Here is a 22,685-nt window from a genome sequence, read left to right on the forward strand (position 1 = left end):
AAAGATTTGGAGCCTGTTTTGATATACTTCCTCAAAGGAGGGTTTCCAAAAGAGAGGTTTCAAGCTTACATTTTTAATCAACTCAGAACTAATCAGATTGGTTTTTATCAAGTTGTAGATTTTACTTCTATTTTTTCTAGCATGGAGATGAGATGGGACTTTTGCAACAAGATCAACTACTATTTGCATACAATACTTAGTTCACACCATAAATACAGGAATCCCCTCTCAATGTGATTCTTACAAATAAATCACTCATGCCTCTCATAAGCTTGGGTAATTTTTTACTATAGACGCGACCGACCATCCACCTTTTTTTATTCGACCAAAACAAAACCTACTTGCCAAACTAGACCTCTACCCGTACGGATGAACCTATAAAGACGAAAATACCTCTACTTTTTTCAGCTACTTTACTCTAAAACTCAGGGATATTTTCGTCCAAAACCCTCTCTCCGTACCTTAAAAATCTACTTTCGTTACCTAACCTTTCGCCGGGCGAAAAAAAAAAAAAAGGCATAGAAGGGAAGCGTCTACCGTGCTAATTTTTTACATAAGCTTTGTTGAGCACACGCTCATGTGAAGCAATGTTCACAACACACCTAATCATAAATGAATGCATGGCACATAAGTTTAAGATCCAATTTGTCCATTGGAGGGGTCTTCTTATGTAATCCTAAGAAAAAAGTTGGTCCACAGGTTAGGTGGGCCAAGTTTAAGAGACAAGTGTAAAATTGAAAATAATTGGCTAAGTTTTGTAAATTAGCCTCTCATTCTAACATTGTGGCCCACCTAATGAGTGGACTGTTAGAAATTTTCATTAAGGTGGGCCACATATGTCATGTGTGCCACAACGATGGAATTTAACGATTTGGATCATTAAGATGAGCATCCTGTAGAGATACAGAATTGTGGTTGTGTATGCGATTAAGAATACTCTAGCATACCTTGTTCCCTTGTCCAAAGAATTAGAAATGACTTAACTCTTATTCTCTTTTAAAGAGGGTGTAAACATGGGTTGTAGTTAGAGCTATACACAAGTCGAGTTGGCTTGGTCAGCTCGCTCGATTCAACTCGAATAAGCTTGACTTGACTCAGCTTGAAATTGGATTTGGACCGAGTTGATCTAGTTTTTGGAGTTTGAAAAAATTTTGAGTCGAGTTCGAGCTTGCCCAAGCTCGACTTGACTTGGATCGAACCTTAACTTGAACTGATTCGGATCGAATCAGCTCGGTGACTCAATTATTTTGATATGGATGCTGCTCGCCGAGTGTTTGATGAAATGACTCAACAAAGTGTTGGCGAGAAAGGAATGGATACTTCGAGTGTTTGATTTTGATGTTACTCTCCATGTGTTTGATGAAATACTTGTAAATTGTTGTTACTATTTTGCATTATGGGAGAAATTGAAGATGCATTCTACGTGTTTGAGAAAATGCTGCACAAGCTCGAACTCGGCTAGAACTGGCCTGATCTACTGACCGAACCAAGACGAGTTGACCAGACAAGCTCGAGGATCGAGCTGAGTCGAGTTCGAGTTGGGGTTAGCTATTGGCCAAGTTGTGCCAAGCTCGACTTGGTTCGACTCGTGTATAGCTCTAGTTGTAGTGGTATTCTTTTATTTGTAAAATACCACCACTATTAGAGCTATAAATCTTGGTCATTCACATTATCAAACAAGAGCACGCAGTTAACCATGTATACTATTAGAATGTATACATATACATAGTTACAAAATACCTAAATTAAAATACAATTTATTGTACACATTCATTCCATAGCTATTCTTAGCATGTACTTTTTCTATATGAGGAAAACTGTTGACGGATGTCTTAAATCTAGACATTAATTTATGCGCTACTCGATCGATCGAGTGGGCCGCTCGACTAGTCAAGGCCTACTCGACTCAAAGTCCAGTAACCTATGTTTTTTGGTGTTCGGGCTGCTCGACCAGTCGAGGGGGTCTTTCAACCAATCGAGACCTTGGCTCGACTAGTCGAGGGTTACGCAGCTCACACGCAGACTACGTAAATTTGAGATGTTTTCGGATTTTTCCAAAGGAGATGCGTAAGTGTAGTTTTATAAACTATAAATAGGGGTCCCTATGGCTATTCTAAAGTATTCTAAGGCTTCCTAAAGGTTTTCTAAGGGTTTCTAAAAGGGTTCTAGGGTTATCAAAGGGTGTAGCAAGGGTGAGATTCGAGGTTGTTCGAATCGGATAAGTCATCTCTCTTTGTAATTTCTTTTCATAGTGGATTTCTGTCGCTTTATGTCGTGGTTTTTTTCCGCAAGGGTTTTCCATGTTAAATCTTTGTATTCTCTTGTGATTGCTTTTTGCTCTTGGATTGCTATCCTAGATCTAGATCTATGTGATTCCGCAACACAAATCCCCAGTAAGTGGTATCAAAGCAATCGTTGGGACATAGATCTGAATCTGCAGGATTAGTAATAATGAGAAACGGCAAATTTGATGTTGAGAAGTACTCAGGCAAAAATAATTTTGAGTCATGAAAGTTTAAGATAATTAGCTTGTTAACTAAGCAAGGAGAGATTAAGGCTCTTGAGGAGCGGAAATATACTATGAAAGATGATGAATGGAAAAACCTTGGTAGTAATGCTTTAGCCTCTATCCGTTTATGTCTCACGGATGAAGTTCTCTATAATGTTTTGAGGAAGAAAACTGCGGTTAGTTTGTGGGTGAAGTTAGAAAACATCTATACAAAGAAGTCCTCTGAAAATCGCCTACAATTAAAGCTACAGTGTTATACCTTCAAGATGGCAGAGGGTGGAGATCTAGAAGCCCATATCAGCAACTTTAATAAATTGATATGCAAATTTTGGATATGGAGGAAGTAGTCAAAGATGAGGAACAAAAATGTATATTGTTGAATTCTCTTCCTACATCATATGAGTCTTTCAAGGACACGATGTGCACTGTAAATAAAACCCTAAGTATTGACACCATTCTCTTAGCCCTTCAAGGGAAAGCTATGAGAAAGTTAAACGGCGACATGGGGGCATCTTCCGATGCACTGATTATGAGGGACAGAGATTCTGAGCGAGGTACAGGATCTTCAAGGCCTAAATCCAAATCCAAGGGCAAGGGCAAAGAAAAATTAAAGTGTTGAAATTGTGGGTTGTCTGGACACATGAAGAAGGATGGTAGAAATTCTAAATTGAAGAAAGAAAATTTAGTGGCTTCTTCCAAGGAGGCCAATGTTGTCACATCTGATGAAGAAATAAGTGGTGATGATGTTCTGTCTGTGTCCATGATCGGACATGTTCATGACAATCATCCAGATGAGTGGATCCTAAACACAGGAGCGTCATATCACATAACTCCTCATCGGAGTTGGTTTACCTGTTACAGAGAATGCGATGGTGGACAAGTTTTTATGGGCAATTACAATGCCTGTAATTTTGTGGCTATTGGTATGGTGAGCATCAAGATGTTTGATGGGTTGGAGGGTACCCTGACTGATGTCAGGCATGTTCCTGATATGAAGAAAAGTCTGATTTCTCTCAGTGAACTCTAGGCTATAGGGTGTAAGTTCACCTGTATTGATAGTGTTCTTAAAGTTTCAAAAGGGGCACTCATGGTTATGAGAGCACAAAGGTACGGAAACCTTTAAGGGTTGATTGGGAGCACCTCAGCAGGTGGAGTGGCAGTAGCTATTGCAGATTCCACGTCTCTACGTATGTAGCATGTTCATCTGGGCCACATGAGCGAGCAGAGCATGAAGGTACTTTTTAATCGATGTTTGATTCTAGCTTTTAAAAATTCTGATTTATATATATGCGAGCATTGTATATATGGTAAACAATCTAAATTGTCTTTTAAATCTGGAAAACATGTATGTAAGGGAGTGCTTGATTATGTGCACTTTAACATATGGGGGTCATCGCCAGAAGTTTCCATTGGGGGGTCGTCATGGTTTGTTTCATTCATTAAAGACTACTCCAAGAAAGTTTAGGTTTATTTCATGAAATGTAAATTCGAAGTTTTCACCATATTCAAACAATGGAAGGCAATTGTGGAAAAATAATCAGAGCGAAAAATAAAGGTTTTAAGGACTGACAGTGGTGGAGAATTTACTTTCACTGAGTTTAATAATTATTATAAGGATGAAGGGATCATCAGGCACAACACAGTGCGCCACACACCAAGCAAAATGGTGTGGCTGGGCGAATGAATCGGACTCTCCTGGAGAGGGCCAGATGCATATTAAGTAATGCTACATTAGGCTAGGACCTATGGACTGAGGCGATTAACACGGCTTGTTATTTGGTGAACCGGTCTCCTTCAACAGCAATTAAATGCAAAATTCCAGAGAAAATATGGAGTGGTCAGAAAATTGACTACTCAGATCTACGCATATTTGGTTCTGAGGCTTACTCTCATGTATTATCAATTAAGAAAGATAAGCTAAACTATAGAGTCAAAAAGTACATCCTTGTTGGCTATGACATTGGCGTGAAAGGTTACAGGTTATTCGACAAGGTCACACGCAAGATTATCACTAGCCGTGACGTCAGATTCGATGAAAGCTCTTTATTCTGCAAGAATGATCAAGAGAAGCAAGAGGAACCAGAAAGGTTGATCGCAGACATTCAGATTGACTCAAATGATACTCGGGCAGAGAAAAATGCACAGACAGAGGTACGAGACTAGGTGGAGCAGCCACCTGTGAGAAAGAACCCACCGCGTGATCACAAGTTACTGGCAAGATACAAGGACAACTCTAATATTGTATATGCCCTAATTACAAATGAGAGGGACCCGTCTACTATTCAGGAGGCTCTTGATGAGCCTGATGCAGAAAAGTGGAAGGTAGCTATAGACGATGAGATGGACTCGTTACACAAAAATCACACATGGGAGTCGGTGGAACTTCTAGTGGGCCGAAAAGTGATCGGATGTAAGTAGTTATTCAAACAGAAACAGGATAGATACAAAGCAAGGTTGGTAGCGAAGGGTTATGCTCAGAGAGAAGGAATCGACTTCATAGAGATATTCGCGCCGGTGGTAAAACAGGTGTCTATCAGATTCGTATTGGCGCTGGTTGCCCAATACGATCTCGAGCTGGAACAGATGGATGTTAAGACTGCATTCCTACACGGAGAATTGGAAGAACAGATTTACTGAAGCAACCAGAGGGTTACGAAGTTAAAGGGGCAGACAAAATGTAACGCCTTGAAAATCGGGAGTCGTGCATATGCTCGACTCCCGAGTTCCCGGGGTCACTTATAACCGGTTTTCATTAATATGCGATTAATCCAGTCTAAATGCGCATTCTGGAATTTCCTGGAACATGAAGCACAACCACTCAAGTCTACTGAAATGGAAGAAAATCAACTATACCTATATATACATGTCCAAAAAAATATAAACGGGAGCATAAGGTGACGCCCAACAAAATCACAAATGGAATATCGTGTCCAAAAGAATAGGGCCGAGTCCACAACTCAGCGATCCAAATCCTGACTACTAGGCCGACGAGGAACCATCCATCAGCTAGAAGTAGGACAGCTCATCCTCCTCCTCGAGACTCGCATCACCAGGCTCCACGTAATCTGTATCTCCTGCATTTACGAGCGGGTCTGGTTGGTGTTTTAAAACACCGTCCCAAAGTGGGAGTAAGTGATCAACTCAGTGGGTGCAATTAGTCTTAAGTTTCAACAAGCATCAGTTATAATAAGAATTTAATGAAAAGCAATCATTCATAAATACCTAACTAATCTTATTAATGTACATGCATGGTAGATGATATGATGTATGCCCTCACCATAACTCTCCCTCGAGCGACTTCGTCTAACGATCGCATATGTCAACACTCTCTTAGAGTGACCTCGACTACCGAGCCGCCAACCTAGCTAATGTCGTGCAATGATGTTAACCGAGTTCTTAGTTGAGTCCATTCATCCAGCAGATTTGGAAATCTGATACACCCCACGTATCAAATGCCCTAAACTAGTTGCGAGGCCAAGACCCCCCAACGTGTGAGGCCAAGACCCCGCGATCCTTGATCCCGTCGGGTTCTCCGTCCCCGACTTTAAGCATACGGGGAGTGCTGAGAGAAAGGGATCGCTCGCCGTCACTACGGGGAGGCGCGTCACCCCAGCATAGGCCGACAGATCGGACACAGTGTCCCATTCTACCATGTTCGGCTCACGAGACTGTGAATCAATATTCCATCTGGTATCGATGGGCTACAACGGTGGTAGGGTGTTCCAGATTCCATACATAAGTGATCAAACATGGTTAACAAACAGGGTTGGACAGTAAATAGGCCAAACCGCACGAGTTAGGCGAGCATGCGATGAATGACATCGGGTACAAGGGACCCATGTAGTCGAACTACTACCGCCCGTACACACTCGCCCAAATCCTTGGGTTTAGCTTCAAGGCGGTTCTACCAATGGAACCACCTTCGTTCTCCTCATGTTCCCGACCAACCAAGGGTTCAATGTTAATTCATAACATACCAACCACCAAAATTACCAACTAGCATAGTAGTATCATGTTTGCATACATCATAACATAATGTTTAATGATTCCTAACAAGCATACTACAACAACATGAATAAGGTGCATGTGAGTGGTGTAGGTTAGGAAGGAAGTTAAGAACTTCCTACACCTCAAGGGATCAAATACACAAGAGTAGTGAATCATGCACACCATGAAATAACACATGTGAGAAAAAAATCAAACAAACATGAGCATGTAATCATCCATACACTAGATTATGAGAGGCAAGATTTAACATCAAGGAGAACTAAATATGTCATTCCATACAATCCCAACAACATACCATTCCTAGGTTCCTCTAGATTCTTCCATACAACATATCAAGCAAACAAAATCATTAAACTCCAACTAAAATTGGTGCTAGGCTACTAAAAAATGGGCCACATATACATCACATTGGGCCTCAAACACGGGCCATATATACATCACATTGGGCCTCAAACACAGGCCGAATACACATCACAATGGGCCTCAACTACGAGCCGCATATACATCACATTGGGCCTCAAATATGGACCACATATACATCACATTGGGCCTCAAACACAAGTCGAATACACATCACAGTGGGCCTCAACTACGGGCTGCATATACATCATATGGGTCTCAACAATCGGTCTCGACAATTGAAATCGGCCTCGACAATCAAAATCGGCTTTAACAATCGGAATCGCCTCGACAATCGGAATCGGCCTCGACAATCAGAATCGGTGTCAACAATCGGCTTCAATAATCGAAATTAGCCTCGACAATCAGAATCGGCGTTGATAATCAGAATCGAAATCGACCTCGATAATCAGAATCAGCCTCGACAATCGATCTTGACAATCGGAATCGGCCTCTACAATCGGTCTCGACAATCAGAATCAGCCTTAACAATCGAAATCAGCCTCGATAATCAAAATCGGCTTTGATAATCGGAATCGGCCTCGATAATCGGAATCGATATCAATAATCAGATTCAGCCTCAACAATTGGAATCGGCCTCGACAATCGGAATTAACCTCATTAATCAGCATCGACAATCAAATTCGGCCTCGATAATCTATTTGGCCTCTACAATCTGCCTTGACAATCGGAATCGACCTCTACAATCGACCTCGACAATAGGCCTTGACAATCAGAATCGGCCTCAACAATCAAAATTGGGATCAACAATTAGTGATAATGGGCCTAACAAGGCTTAAGGGAAGGTCACAATGTGGACATCCAACCATCATTGCCCATCAATGTAGACATTTAACCAACATCGCTCCCAAACAGTGGCCCATATAGAGCCAAACATAGAGTGAGCCTATGGCCTCACACAAAGGCCAAATATACATCACAATGGGCCTCATATAAGGGCTACATACACAACAGATGGGCCCTGCACATGGGCCTCAGATACATCGCACGGGCTACAACCTATGGGCTTAATGCACATCATAATGGGCCTCATTAAATGGGCTACAAAAATATCACAATGGCCACGCCATATGGGTTGGAAATACATCTCATTGGGCCTTACTAAATGGGCCAAAAATACATCACAATGGGCCACGTCATATGGGCCGAAAATACATCTCAATGGGCCACACCCGATGGGCCACACATACATCACATTGGGCCTCACACATGGGCCATGAATACATCACTTTGGGCCTCATCAATGGGCCACAAATATATCACATTGGGCCTCACATATGGGCCTCAATATACATCAAGTGGGCCGCATCACATGGACCTCAAATACATCACAATGGGCCTCACTCGTCGGCCTTATATACACAACAGGTGGGCCCTGCACATGGCCCTCAAATATATATCAATGGCCCCTCATTACATCAAGTGGGCCGCATCTCATGGACCTAATTATATCATATTGGATGGGCCTGCACCTTCCACATGGGCCCACCAAATGAACAGCATGGATGCACAACACATATATCATGGTGTCCCACGAGGCTGGATACGGCACAGATGAAACAGATGGACAGCGTGGCTAAAATACATGCATCAAGGTGGGCCATACGTCCATCAAAATGGACAGACGATGGGGATATACCCATATATCATGGTGCGGCCCATATAGCCTGTCTAATGGACGACATGGAAAATAACACACACATCATACAGTAGGGTCCACACGCATGTGGGGCCCGTGCTACTGGACAGCATGGATAAAATACATAGATCATGTGTGGGGTCCACAGCTCTGTCCAAGCAGTCTAGAACCGTCCAGATGGTCTGGACGATGTGGATGAAACAATTACATGATGGTGGTCCCCACGAAATCGGATGAACGGATGGATGGACGGTCCAACATACATGCAACAAGGTGGGCTCCCACGTGGATATGGCCCCACCGCAACATACATACATATATATATATATATACACGCACAACAAAGTGGGTCCCACATGGGACCCACCACATATATAATACATATATATTATATCATTATAATAATAATATATTTACCCTTTTAAGAGGACATCAACGTCAAGGCCCTGGACGGCCTGGATATTACATCATGGTGGGGTCCACGATCACGTCCAGATGGACGGATGGCGTGGAATACGAAACATAAATCACGATGGGGTCCTCACTGATGGACTGACAGTGTGGATGTAACCCACATATATCGTGTGGGGCCCATGAAAATTGTTGCGTACAGCGGCTATATAGCTGGTTGCTGACCAGCATACACCAGCAAATCTGCTTCATCCCAAGGTGGGTCCATGCGTGTGGCACACAAGTCCAGTAGATTGGATGGACAGTGTGGATATTTACGTATATAACATGGTGGGTCCCACAGGACAAAGCAGATATTTGTATTTTTCCATTCGCCTAGGCCTATCCAAATGGACAGCCAAGTGGGCCTCACCCACCAGAAGGATGGCATGGATAATCACAGTGGGCCACACATCACCACCATAAAAAGAAAGAGAGAGAGAGAGAGAGAGAGAGAGATGGAGATCAGAGTAGTGGAGGGACCAACACATACATCAAGATGGGTCCCATATATGTGGGCCCTTAAATCACAAATCAAATAATAAAATCACCCACCGTTAGATCTTGGACTCTTCCTTCTACCGCTACGATCAAAAGCTCTAAGGGGTGTATTTTCAATGGTCGAGATTGACTTTGGATGGTGGAGATGGGAGTTAGGAAGGTGGGCCACACTAGCTTCTCCGTGGAAGCTTGGACAGTTGCTCCATGGTGCTTGGGAGAAATGAGAGAGAGAGGGGTGATGTAAGGAGAGAGGGATGGGTGTGTAACGAAGGTTGACTTTGGGGATGGGAGAGAGAGGGGTGTCATGCTTTGTTGGTAAGAGAGGCATGGGTGTTGTACCTATTGTACTTGACTTAATTGACGTGATTGATTTGATAGATTTTCTTAAGAATTACAACGTGTGGTATTTTTCTCAAAATAGACAAGGGCCCACATCTCCTAGCCTGAGTATCGCCTCGGTGTGCGGGACGCGGTGTTGGAACCGCAGTGACGGCGCGGGCGCAAGGATATAAGTTTCGAGTCGAGCCAACTCTGATATATGAGACATGACTCAGGATTACGCGTAAACACCGATAGTAGATCGCGGGTCTCCAGAATTTGACCGGGAGGACCGCGGAGGCCTATGGAATGACGAGCTAGGATATGGGTTTTACAACTATGTTATAGAATTCAAGATGGATATAAGAAGTTTATGTTAGGGCGGGATTTGAAAATATTAATATCGTTGAGCATTGGCATGGGTTTATACATGTTAAATGGACTTTTGATCCATTATGGCAAACTAAATGGAGTCCAGATTATATTAATGCCATAGATTGACTCTCCACACTAATACTTATCTATGATGTGATGATCAATGGATGATAATCATAGTTACCTATTTGCCGCAACTGGCAATCAGGCCTAATACTTTTAACATTAGACATAACTATTGGTTGTTGTATGGAATTCAATTAATACTGATTTGTTGCTCCTATTTTCTGACTTAGAGATTTTAGATGATAACTAATTATAAGGCCATATATAACCTAAAAGGAGAGCCTATATCTTGTGTACCCCTAGCCTTTGTTAACTAGATATAAAGGCAACATACCCACAATACATTTGGGTTTGGTATGCTCGGTATTTGTGTAGTTATATATAATGTATATGGATCATATATAATAAATTGCACAGGAGCATGTTTTAAGATTCCCAAGTGCAATCGTGAACCAAAAGGGTGTGCCCAAATTTCAGTTTGACATTACAATTCTGAATATTGTGCTCAATCTTATGAGTCCATGGACAGTGATGATCATATATCACTACCATCTAATAGGCCTAAATCTCATTATGGGCCTTGTTATTGCATTGGGCAATCAAATGGACCTCATCATAATTCTTTCAATTGTTCACTTGGTGGCCAATTAAAGGGCCACAACGAAAAAGGTCAATTCTATTTGGCATTGTTTTCGACACTAGGTTTGTGGGCATCCCAGAATTCAAATTGTGGCTTTAATTCAAACTAAACAACAATGACCCCAAGCGCCAAGATAGGCAGGCACAGTGTATGACTGAGATCCGGTGAGATCAGTTACCTATTCAGCCACTTGCTCAACATGTAAAATCAAAATAGGCGATATTCAAAGGGTGGGGTTCGTCCTCTGGTGATGTGTTATACCTTTGCCTTTCATATGAAAGGACTTTTCAATACAGATAAATAGAAATAAGAAAAAGATTCTTATAGTCAGTCACAGAGAATAGCTGCGAAACACCTTTCTGAGTAAAGAACTGAATCCAACGTGCAAGCGTGGACTCAAATTATAGCTAAAGATTACTAACTACTTGGTTAACGCTATGTATTACACTACGAAATGTAAACAGTAGGCTGAAAAGTAAAAGATTACACTATGGAATGTAATTTTCTTGACAAAGAAGTAAAGGATTACATTATTGAATATAATTTGACTGATAATTTGAAAATTAGATTTGGTTTGATTGAGTTGGTATGAGACAAAATCTTCTTGCTTGGTTCCCTTGCTATTTATACTCTTAATCTACCCATCTAAATCCTTCCCACATTCTGATAGTTACCATAACTACTCAACACCATTACCTTCTGGATACTTATATGTTTCTCCTCTTGTCATCTGTCTTGTAACCGCTTTCACACGATTGCTTCTTCATCGGTCGCTTAAATAATACACATCACCATTTGATACACTCCAATTATCATTATTGAGAAATCTTTTCCGTACATATCTGCAAATATTTGAATACAGCATGCAGATCCGTACAGATCACACATAATTCTCCCTGATTGGTTCTCAAAGGAAATGATGATAATGGGGATGAACATCGCCCCTCACGTCTTTTCTCCTTTTGGAAAAAGGTGAAAGCGACGTGCGACCCCTCATTAATGTGTCATTTATTACCTACACGTGTCCACGAGACAATAACCTACTTCGGCTAATCCATCGTAACACATCAACGATGGCTGCACTTTATCAAAACATGGGATGAACCCCGCGACGACACGTGTTCCTACATTGCTTATAACAAAACTATAATGATGCCCTAACAAATGATCCCTTTCCTTGGCCGATATAAGCACCGTTTCAAATTCTTTTTTGGCATGTTTGATTTTCCGGATAAGATGTAAATACATGGTAAATAGGTAATAATTACCACATCATTCCCAATGTTGACGTTGACACTTGCTTTTGAAACACTAAAATTGAGGACATGTGCAAAATAAATATAGGGCCCATTGTGATGTATGTGGCTTATCCACACCATCCATCTGCTATGTGAACTAATTTTAAGGCATGAGCTCAAAAATGAGGCAGATCCAGAGCTCAAGTGGACCACACAATAGGAAACAATAAGAATTGAATGCTTATCGTTAAATTTTCTTGGGCTCCCTAGAAGTTTTGGATCAACCCGGTATCTGTGTTTTCTCCCTTATCCATGTCTGTGTGAACTTATGAACATATTAGATAACAAATAAACATCAATATAGGCCCGTTAAAGGAAATAGCTTTTAACGATTGACGTTTTAAGGCCATTGTTTCCTTTGATGTGGGCTACTTAAGCTTTGGATCTACCTCATATTTTTTAACTCATGCCTAAAATGTTTGGGTAAAGTGGATGGACGGTGTGAATATGCCACATATATTATGGTAGGGCTAACAAATTTAAGTCACTCCTTTTGAAGCAGTTTTCGATGTGGAAATACCATTTGGTTTTCAAACAAGCTCAGATAACAATAATTACTTATTTACCGTATATTTACAAATGATATGAAAAATCAAAAACACCCTTTGTTCTTCATCTTTATTCGAGCCCTAACATGTTGTGATATTCCCATGCAAAATAGTCAGCAAACTCATGAAGTAAATTCATCAATTGTTCCTTCTCATGAGGCTTCAACAAGTCGTTGATGAATGTAGGCTTTAGATCATGTTCGGTCCCTAAATTGACTTTGACCAACGGATCTTAAACTTGGGGCCGAGAGTTTCCATCTCATCAGGAGCCTCCTTAAGCTCGATGATGTCTTCTTCAGCCGAATCCTCTATATCAACCAAATTCACAAAGCATCCGCCACCCATTTCTTTCAGGCTCTCTTCGAGCCTTCTTATTCTGGCCGTGAAATCATCTTGACGGATCTCATTTTTTGGCATTTTAATCATGAAATTTCTTCGAGAGTACAGCGCAGAGCCAACCGATAAGGAACGATGTCCCTCGGCAGGGTGTCACTCAATCCCGATACTTCTACGATGGCTTACACAATACTCTTCGGGTTCTTCTTTACTGATATTTCGATTGGGTGGCCAAATTTATTCCTTCTGGTGAACTTGATTGGTCCCACTTCTTCTTCATAATAGTAAGTCTCATTGGTGTTCGAAGTGGCTAAGAAAGATTTATTGTTGGCCATGACTAACCTGACCTTATATTGATTCCAGAAAATCAAGAACTGGTGTAAGGATGACGAGATGCATGTGAATGAATGAATCTGGTCCCTCCCCAACAATGCATTATAACTCGATGAAATATCAACCACGAAAAATGGTGTTAATACCATCTTGGTTCCAACAGTCAAATCGACTAGTAAAACATTATGGGTGTTCGTGACATGACTAACGAAATTACTAACGATCACAATAAGTTAGCCGTGGCCCCATTGTCAACCAAAATTCTAGTAATAGGGCACTCTTTGAGGTGAGCCGATATGTACAATAACTTGAGATATTGCATCATGTCGTGGGTAGGTTTATCGATAACTACCATTTCAGACATAGTCACCGCACTCTACTGTGATGGTATTAACATGGGGAGCCTCATTAACCTTGGATTCATTTCTAGCATATTCTTCGAATGGGAAGGAAGCATATTGTATTATTACTAGAGGGTATACTCCTCCACATAGCCTGCCATCCTGTTCAGCTGAGTAGGTCTAGCTTGGAAACTAGATGGAAATGTGAAAACCGTGTTCTAATGAAATACAACTGGTGGCAATGTCCCAAACACAATTTCATCATTTTGGACATTACTCCCTTAGTGTTTCAAGATCTGCTTCTTTCAAAACATCCTTTGTTTGACTCATGCACTCATCAGCCACATGTTCGGCAGAATCATCAACTGGTGGGACAATCTTCAATGCTTCATTGGTAGATGATAGCTCATTAGTCAACCATTCATCTGTCAACAAACACTCATCGCTGAGGTAGTATGATAAGTTACCACAATTATTCTCTTCTTTAAGACTCGTCGATCGATTGGTCTAGCCGAGAACGCATGAGTCCTGGTTTTGTAGCACGGGAGACAGTACTGCTCCTAATGTGTTCACTGCCACCTGGCCCTCGGGTATGAGGATCCTCCAAAAAGGCCTAAGCAGGCTTACTTTTGGACTCGCATTCTCCCCCGATTTCCTTCTTACCGCAGCTCGACGCCTTTGCCATCGACGTTTTTGGGTTCAGGTCAATGCTTCTTGTATCGCGGGGAATTTCAGATGTATGACCCGCTTCCATGTTCCTTCTCGAGTCGCAAGGGGTTTGACCATCCTTTGGCTCAGTGGCTCCACTCGCTTGCGGTAAGTGGGAGTCATCTATTGTTGTTGGTGACGGTCATGACTCCTAACTGGCCGAGGGACCACATAATGACCTCTCCATTTTAGCTTAGGAGGGTCCCCCATACAGAAACAGTTCTTCGAGCACATCGGTTGCATAGTTATGAACCTCGACTAGATCTCCTAATGGCATTCGACCAACCATCGTTCGAATGAGAGGGTCAGCGACGCCCTTATACTGGTTGATGTGATACTTCTCATTGATTGTCGGTCTGAGATCGACCTTCAGCCGCGACTGATTCCTCAGATTATTCATGACCATATTGACCTCAAGGTTGCATGGGAATATGTTTGTATCGGTTTGCATGACTTATCTGTATCGATTAACATGACTTCCTCACCCTTCTCGAAAAACTTCAGCAATCTGCGATCGAAGTGATTCTGGATAACATTCTTGAACACAACACATTTGTTAGTTGATTGGGACCAAGTTTCATGCCATTTGCAGTATTCAGTATTTTATAACTCGTCGACTGGGGGTATCTTATGATTCATATGTATTTTGATAAATTTTTCGGCCAATAAAATGTCAAATCTTTCCACAGCTCTAGTGATGTCAAAAGTATAAACCTTTTGAGCCTTCTGTGTGGTCGAAGCGATCGATTCCACTTTGACCAGTGCAAAATATACTAGTGGCTTTTGAGCCACCACTTCAGCAATTGCGATCTCGTAATTTAGGTCATTGTAATATATCCATAATAATGAATTCTTTTTCTTAGTTCCTTCTTACAAGGCTTCTTCATACCAAGAGACCTTTTGGGACAAGTCATACAAATCTATGAACTCCGTACATTTGAACTTCTTACGCAGTTTGTATTCAAGCTCGTCTTGTACAAGTTGCACGAATTTAGCTTCAGTCATGACAACCTTACAGCGGCTCTTTGCTTGCTTAAACTGTGTGATATAACTCTCACACGTTTCTCCAGGTAATTGCTGGAAATGTGCGAGATCAGTCATGGTGATTTCTCTATTCTTGGAGAAGAACTAAGCGTGAAACTTTTCTTCCATCTCTTGCAAAGTGTGTATTGAGTTTGACAATAGGTTCGAGTACCATGCGAAGGACGTTTCCGTTAGTGAATGACTAAACAACTACAATTTATTATAGTCATTGTTGGCTAGTTCTCCACATTGCATTGTAAATCGACCAACATGTTCGATGGTCGATTAACCGGGCTCGCCTAAAAATAAGGCAAAATCCAGTCAATAGTTCCCTGGTAATGGGTGTTACCGATCTATCCATTCAAGGTATGGTTTATGATACACCAGGATAATATTGCAGCCGAGTACCTGACCAACAACTTCTTGGATGATTTGTATAATCTAGTCATTATCCATCTACTGAGGTTCTAAGACTGGTGAATGGTCAAGGCCAAATTGGTTCACATTATCCTGGAATCTAAGGAACCGTTGGGGATTGAATCCTCGTGACAGTCCTTAATTCATATTCTCATGTATAAAGTTCGTAGCCTCTCGCTCAGGTCGCCCAACTTTTGCAGGAGGTGGCATATTTCTTATCACTTGGACAGGGACTAGTGGTGGATTGGCATAAGTGGCAACGGAGCTGCATTACTGATGGAACTTCCCTCGACATTGTACTATGTTACCGTTGGTGTTCGTTCAACCATCATATCTATCAATCGATGCATGGCTTCAATCTGGCTAGCCATATATTGATTAGTATTCTTAGCTTGAATATGGAATTGCTCTCCCCGGGCCCTTCCATATTCTAGCACAAGTTGAATACTCATCTGTACATCTCGGAGCACGACAACTACCTCATCTAGAAGAACAGTTTGGGAAGTTGACGCTCCTCCCTGATCCCCAGTAGCAGGCGTTGGACTATTGTTTAAATTTAGTGCCTCAAGGGCTGTTGGAACCGGCACGTCCTCTACTGGAGGTGGTGCGGTTGGCATAGAGATATCGACCCCAACAATATGAGAACTTCTTCTATTCATAATTTGTAATATTACACCGATAAGTTACAAATAGGGTCCCACTGGAAATGCCAAAAATTGTTTGGTGTTGTTTTCGGCACCAGGTTTGTGGGTGTGCCAGAATTGAAATTGTGGCTTCAATTCAAATCGAACAACAATGACCCCAAGTGCCAAGATAGGCAGACATGTAGTGTATGACCGAGATCTGGTGAGATTGGTCGCCTATTTAGCCACTCGCCCAACGTATAATATCGGATCAGGCGATATTTAGAAGCTGGAGTTCATCCCCTGATGATGGGTTGCACCTTTTGCTTCAGTATGAAAGGACTTTTCAATACATATAAATGAAAATAAGAAAAGAATTCATACAGTCGGTCATAGAGAAGAGCTGTACAATACCTTTTCAAGTGAAAAACTGAATTCAACATGCAAGTGTATACTCAAATTACAGCTAAAGATTACCAGCTACTTGGATGACGCTATATATTACATTAAGAAATGTAAACAACTAGCTGAAAAGTTAAAGATTACACTATCGAATGTAATTTGCTTGACAGAGGAGTAAAGGATTACACTATGTAATGTAATTTGACTGATAATTTGAAAGATAAATTTGATTTGGTTGGGTTGGTATGAGATGAAATCTTTCTCGGTTCCTTTGCTATTTATAATCTTAATCTACCCATCGAGATCCTTCTCATGTCATGACGATTACCATTACCATCCAACACTATCGCCTTCTAGATACTTCTCTGTTTCTCCTCTTGCCACTTGTCCTATAAACGCTTTCACATGATTGCTTCTTCATTAGTCGCTTAAACAACACATAACACCATTTGATACGCTCCGACTATTATTATCAAGAAATATTCTCTGTACATATCTGTAGATCTTCGAATACACCATGTGGATCCGTACAGATCACAAGTAAATCTCCTTGATTGGTTCTCGAATGGAATGACGGTAATGGGGATGGACAAATTCTAAAAAACTTAACCCATCATTGGTTGAATTCAATCAAACACAGGCCACATATGTGATCGAGGGCCTGCGTTTAGATTTTATGCGATATTGTAATATGTGCGGGCACGCTAAAGTCTTACTTGAGTCAATGCTTGATTGGATGCTAGTGCCCCCTATTGAGTTAGACTGATTAGAGACTGGATGCATGATCCAGCTATCCTCTTAACCATTGGGTCTGATCAGCGATTAGATGACTTGTGAAAGCGTAGGGGTTAGCCATTCCGAATGGATTTTTTTTTTTCACCTTAAGTACTAAGGACTTGTTCCTTCTCCAGTACTTCAACTTTATTTTTCTTAAAAAAAATAAAGATGAATAAATGAATAACAAGAAGGCAAAGCAATGTTGATTTCATTAATATTTGAATGTATGGCTCATTAAAATCCACAAAGTATCAAAATAAGCAAAATAAATAAATAAGGAATAAATACTTGACCCGTCTGTAAGAAAAAAAATGATCAAGGTGAATGGTTAGCAAGATGTGACCAAAGAGGTGTGATCACCTAAGTAAGAACTTAGTTGATCGGGATCCAACAACTTAGGGTTGTGAATATTTAATCTAATCTTATGATACTATAGTGGTGGAAACTGAACAATAGCGATCTATGCCAGAACTAGAGCTAGGCTATGCTAAAATAAAAGTAAAGATAGATGAAAGATAAATTGTAAAAGTAGATAGATGTGTTTGGCGTGGGATCTTGAGCACTTCTTCATGTGCTCCTTTTATAGCTTGTTGAGGCAGCTAAACCATCGCTTGGTTTCCTTGTTGATCTTATATCTTTTCGTGTTTTACGATATGCATTTCAGATAAAAATATCTCCAGGATAGATTCAAATTTGTTGGCTTTTCGAATCTTCTTCTCATTAGTAATCCTTTGATGGGAGATGTTCGTGACTCACTAATTGGATTCAAGATTGATCAGGAGATCACTGATCTAGACCTCAAATCCTAATGGCCCACCTATTGCATTTGTGTGATCTAATCAAACCACATCCTTGATGGTTTAGAGTGCTGGAGGGATGGTGACACTTGATATTGATGTGTTATCGGACAGGCCAGATTAGATCTTTTCGTTAAGCTCCCTCATTCTCTTTATTTCAATTGATGTACGAAATTGGCCCCGATTTGCCCAATGTTCACTCTCTTCTGATTTGGGACTAAACCAGTAATCAGATTTGCTTGGATATTGGCTTGATCTTCGAATATTCGGGGTCTTCGTGAACTTTGCAAACTCTTCGAACTTTTTAAGGAAAATCTCCAATTTTAGAAGGCCTCACCTAGTATATCACAACCAAATCCATGTTAGGATTCTTGCCTCGGTGGGTCAATTACAGACGTGCCGGGCATTGGCCACATGGCATGTGATGATTCACTTCCTTAAAAGCATGCACAATGGTCTGTGCCACCGCATTAATAACAGAATGTGCATCGCCTAAGGAATATAAATCGAAGATATTGCTGGTGCGAGTATGATTTATGTGAATACTAAGCTGGTAGTGTAACATGTGACAACTTTCTATTAATCCACATCAGGGTGCCAAAAATGGATGTAACCACCCATCAACAAATAGTTTTTGCTGTTTGATCCATTTACAGTGGATCCAACAATTTGAACGGTCTATTGGGTAACATGTATTGGGCATAACAGTGGCAATGTGACATGTATGTATTGTCATACTCCCTGGCATATCATGATTCCTCATTCAAAATGCTTAGGGGTCATTTGGCACCACGGATCTTGGGTGGTTTGAGGGGATTTCAAATCCCTTAGGGGTTGTTTGGCACCATGGATTGGAGGGGATTTCCAATCCCCTGATTGTTTTGCAGCATAAAGTAACTGGGGGCTTCAAACCAGGGGGGTTCCAATCCCCTCTCTGAGGGGGTTTGCAATCCACGGTAAGAGCTTGGATTACACCTAAAATCATTTCAATAGTTGCAGATGTAACATGTGTGTCACTATACACTATCATTCCATTGGGCACATGGCCCACTAATGATGATCAGCACCATCCAAATATTGTCCATGTAAATTAGCACCGTCCAAACTTTGTCCAGCACTATCCAAACGTTGTCTATGTAAATCAACGACTAAAAATTGTTGGTTAGTCACTCAGACATGATCTTGCGCTTGTGGCCCATCCGAGACATGGAATTTCATCATTTTTGGGCAAAGCATATATTTCAACGGGCTTATCACAACCATTGTGTCAAAAATTACATATCTCACTAATTAGAGATATCAAAGTAGTCCGAGACATGAAATTTCATCATTTTTGGGCAAAGCATATATTTCAACGGGCTTATCACAACCATTGTGTCAAAAATTACATATCTCACTAATTAGAGATATCAAAGTAGATTTAGTAATTAAATTCAAATCCCTGCAAATATACCATAGATAGGTACTTTTGGATTAAAGTTGATTTACACTCCAGCGTGCCAAACACACTGGAAGGATTGGAAATTCAGGCGATTTCTAATCCTGGGGGTTCGAATCCAGGTGGTTACAAATCCACGCTCCCAAACATGCCATTAGTATGTTTGACACCATAAAGTAACTAGGGGTTTCAAATCCCCTCAATGAGTGGGTTTGAACATGAAAGCTTGATTACATCTAAAATCCTTCCGAGAGTTGAATGTAAAACATGTGTGTCACTAGGTTATTAATCTATTTAGCACATAACCCACCAATGATATCCTAAAGCAATTAGATTATCAATTGCATCACTATAATTACTTTAATAAGATGATCTGTGCCGTCCAAACATTGTCCATGTAAATCAATGGTTAAAAATAATTAGTTAGTCACTCGGATGTGATCTTGTGGCCATGACCCATCCAATACTAAGGAATTTCATCATTTTCGGCTAAAGTATATGTTTCAAAGGGCTTATTACAACCATTATATCAAACATTACATTCGGACACTAATTAGAGATATTAAAGTTGATTTAATAATTAAATTCAATCCCATGTAAATATACCATACATAGTTATTTTTGGATTACAACCTATTCTCAATCTAGGTGTTCCAAATCCACGCTCCCAAACACTCCCTAAGTGTAGCTCAGGCTTCCACCAGCACAATAACCTGTGGTGAAATGTACTCTGACCATCAATGTCGCCAGCTCGTGTTACAACGAGGGCCGAAAATGGAATGAGGTCCAATACTCAAGTAGGCCCCACAAGATACAGTGTCAACGGAAAGCCCACCGTAGAAACCTTGTTAGGGCCCACACAAGTTTTAAATCAGGCTGATGTTTGTGTTTTCTCTTCATCTTCGGGGACCACCTTACGAAGGAGTTGGTTAGCATGTAAACGCAAGTTCAGGCTTGTGAGGGTTTCAATGGTGGCCGATTCCATCCCCTTTCCTGTGGTGTGGTCACTTGCATTCTGTATCTTGTATCTCGCTCAACTGGGACGTCATCTTAATCTGAGCTGGCAGAACTGATGGATGGACTGGATTTCACACGGGCACTGTGAGTGGCCCCAGGACCTCGTGTTGCACCAACTCCCAGCAGTGGCCAGATTGTGCTCCCACCAACCGCGTTAACGGAAATGAATTCCCAGTTGCGATGTGGCTACCAGTCGGTGTTCTGTGGGCCCCACCATGATGATAGTATTTTAGTCACGTCGTCCATCCATTTTATCATTCATCCATTTTATCGTATCATTTTATGGCATGAGCTGCAAAATAAGGTAGATCGAAACGTGAACGACACCACATAAAAGAGAGGTGATTGAATGTGGCCCAGCATAATCTTTATTTACCATCTAACCTTCACACAGACCAGGCTGCAGGGAAACACAACTGCCAGCTTGATCCAAAACTTTTGTGGAACCCAGGAAGTTTTCAACGGTGAGCGTTTCATTAACATTGTTACGTGTGGTGTGGTCCACCTGAGTTTTGAATCTGACTTATTTTAGGTACATGATATAAATGATACGGAAAAATGGATGGACGGTGTAGATAAAATACATACATCATGGTGGGGCTATGGAGCACTGACCAGTAGCGACTCGCGTCCCGCGTTAGCTTGGCTGAGACGTTTGGTGAGAAATTTACGACTGTGGACCCTACCTTTTATCCAGCGGTTTTTTGGAGTCAATACAAACTTAAAATACGCAGTTGGACCTCCTCGTACGGAATCAGAATAACAGGACGAAAATACCCCTCCTCCTGACGGAAACGGATTCGGTACTCCCCCTGCCACCAGCTAATGGCAGACGGTCGGTGTTGTATGAGCCCCACCATGATGTATGCTTTTCATCCATGCCATCCATATATTTTTCCACATCATTTTATGGTATGAGACCAAAAATGAGGTATATCCAAATCTCTAGTGTACCACGTTACAGGAACAGTGTTGAATGAGCGTCAACCACTAGAAACCATTAGAGGGCTATAAAAATTTTGGATGAACTTGATTTTTGTTTTTTCCCTTCATCTATGCCTGTATGAACTAATCAACAGATTAGATGTCAATTAAACAGTTCATTGGGCCTTAGGAGAAATTTAATTGTCAATATCCAATCTATATTATCTTCTTGTTGTGTGGTACACCTGAGATTTATATCCCTCTCATTTTTTGGAACAAGGACTAAAATGAACTAAAAAAAATGGATGAACGGAATGGATGAAACACATACATCATGGTGGGGCTCACAGACCACCGACCACAGCCATTGGCCAGTGGCAGGGTGAGTAGCCAATCTGTTTGCTTTCCTTTAATATGTTTTAACCTTCTTTCACTCATGTTGCTTTCACTCCCTTCTCAAAATAATAGTCTTTCACTCCTTTTCAACGATAAACCGATGCATGGAGGTTATTCTTCTCATTTTCCTCATCGAATCTTAGTGAATCATGTAGATATCATCATTCTACATTTGTCATTTTCTTTCTTGGCTAGGGTTACGTGAAATCCCACGAAGTGGCTGCATTTGCAATCCTTGAGAAGGTTGAAAATATTCCCTCACTCCAAAGCACCTCTCTTCAACCTATATTTGACCTGTACTATGATAGTCGATGGTACAGATATTTTTAAAAAATGCTCAGCTCGTACAATTGCATTGCATGCGAAGTTCGGTCAATTCCA

The sequence above is a fragment of the Magnolia sinica genome, chromosome 1 (assembly GCF_029962835.1).
Source record: "Magnolia sinica isolate HGM2019 chromosome 1, MsV1, whole genome shotgun sequence".
NCBI lineage: Eukaryota > Viridiplantae > Streptophyta > Magnoliopsida > Magnoliales > Magnoliaceae > Magnolia > Magnolia sinica.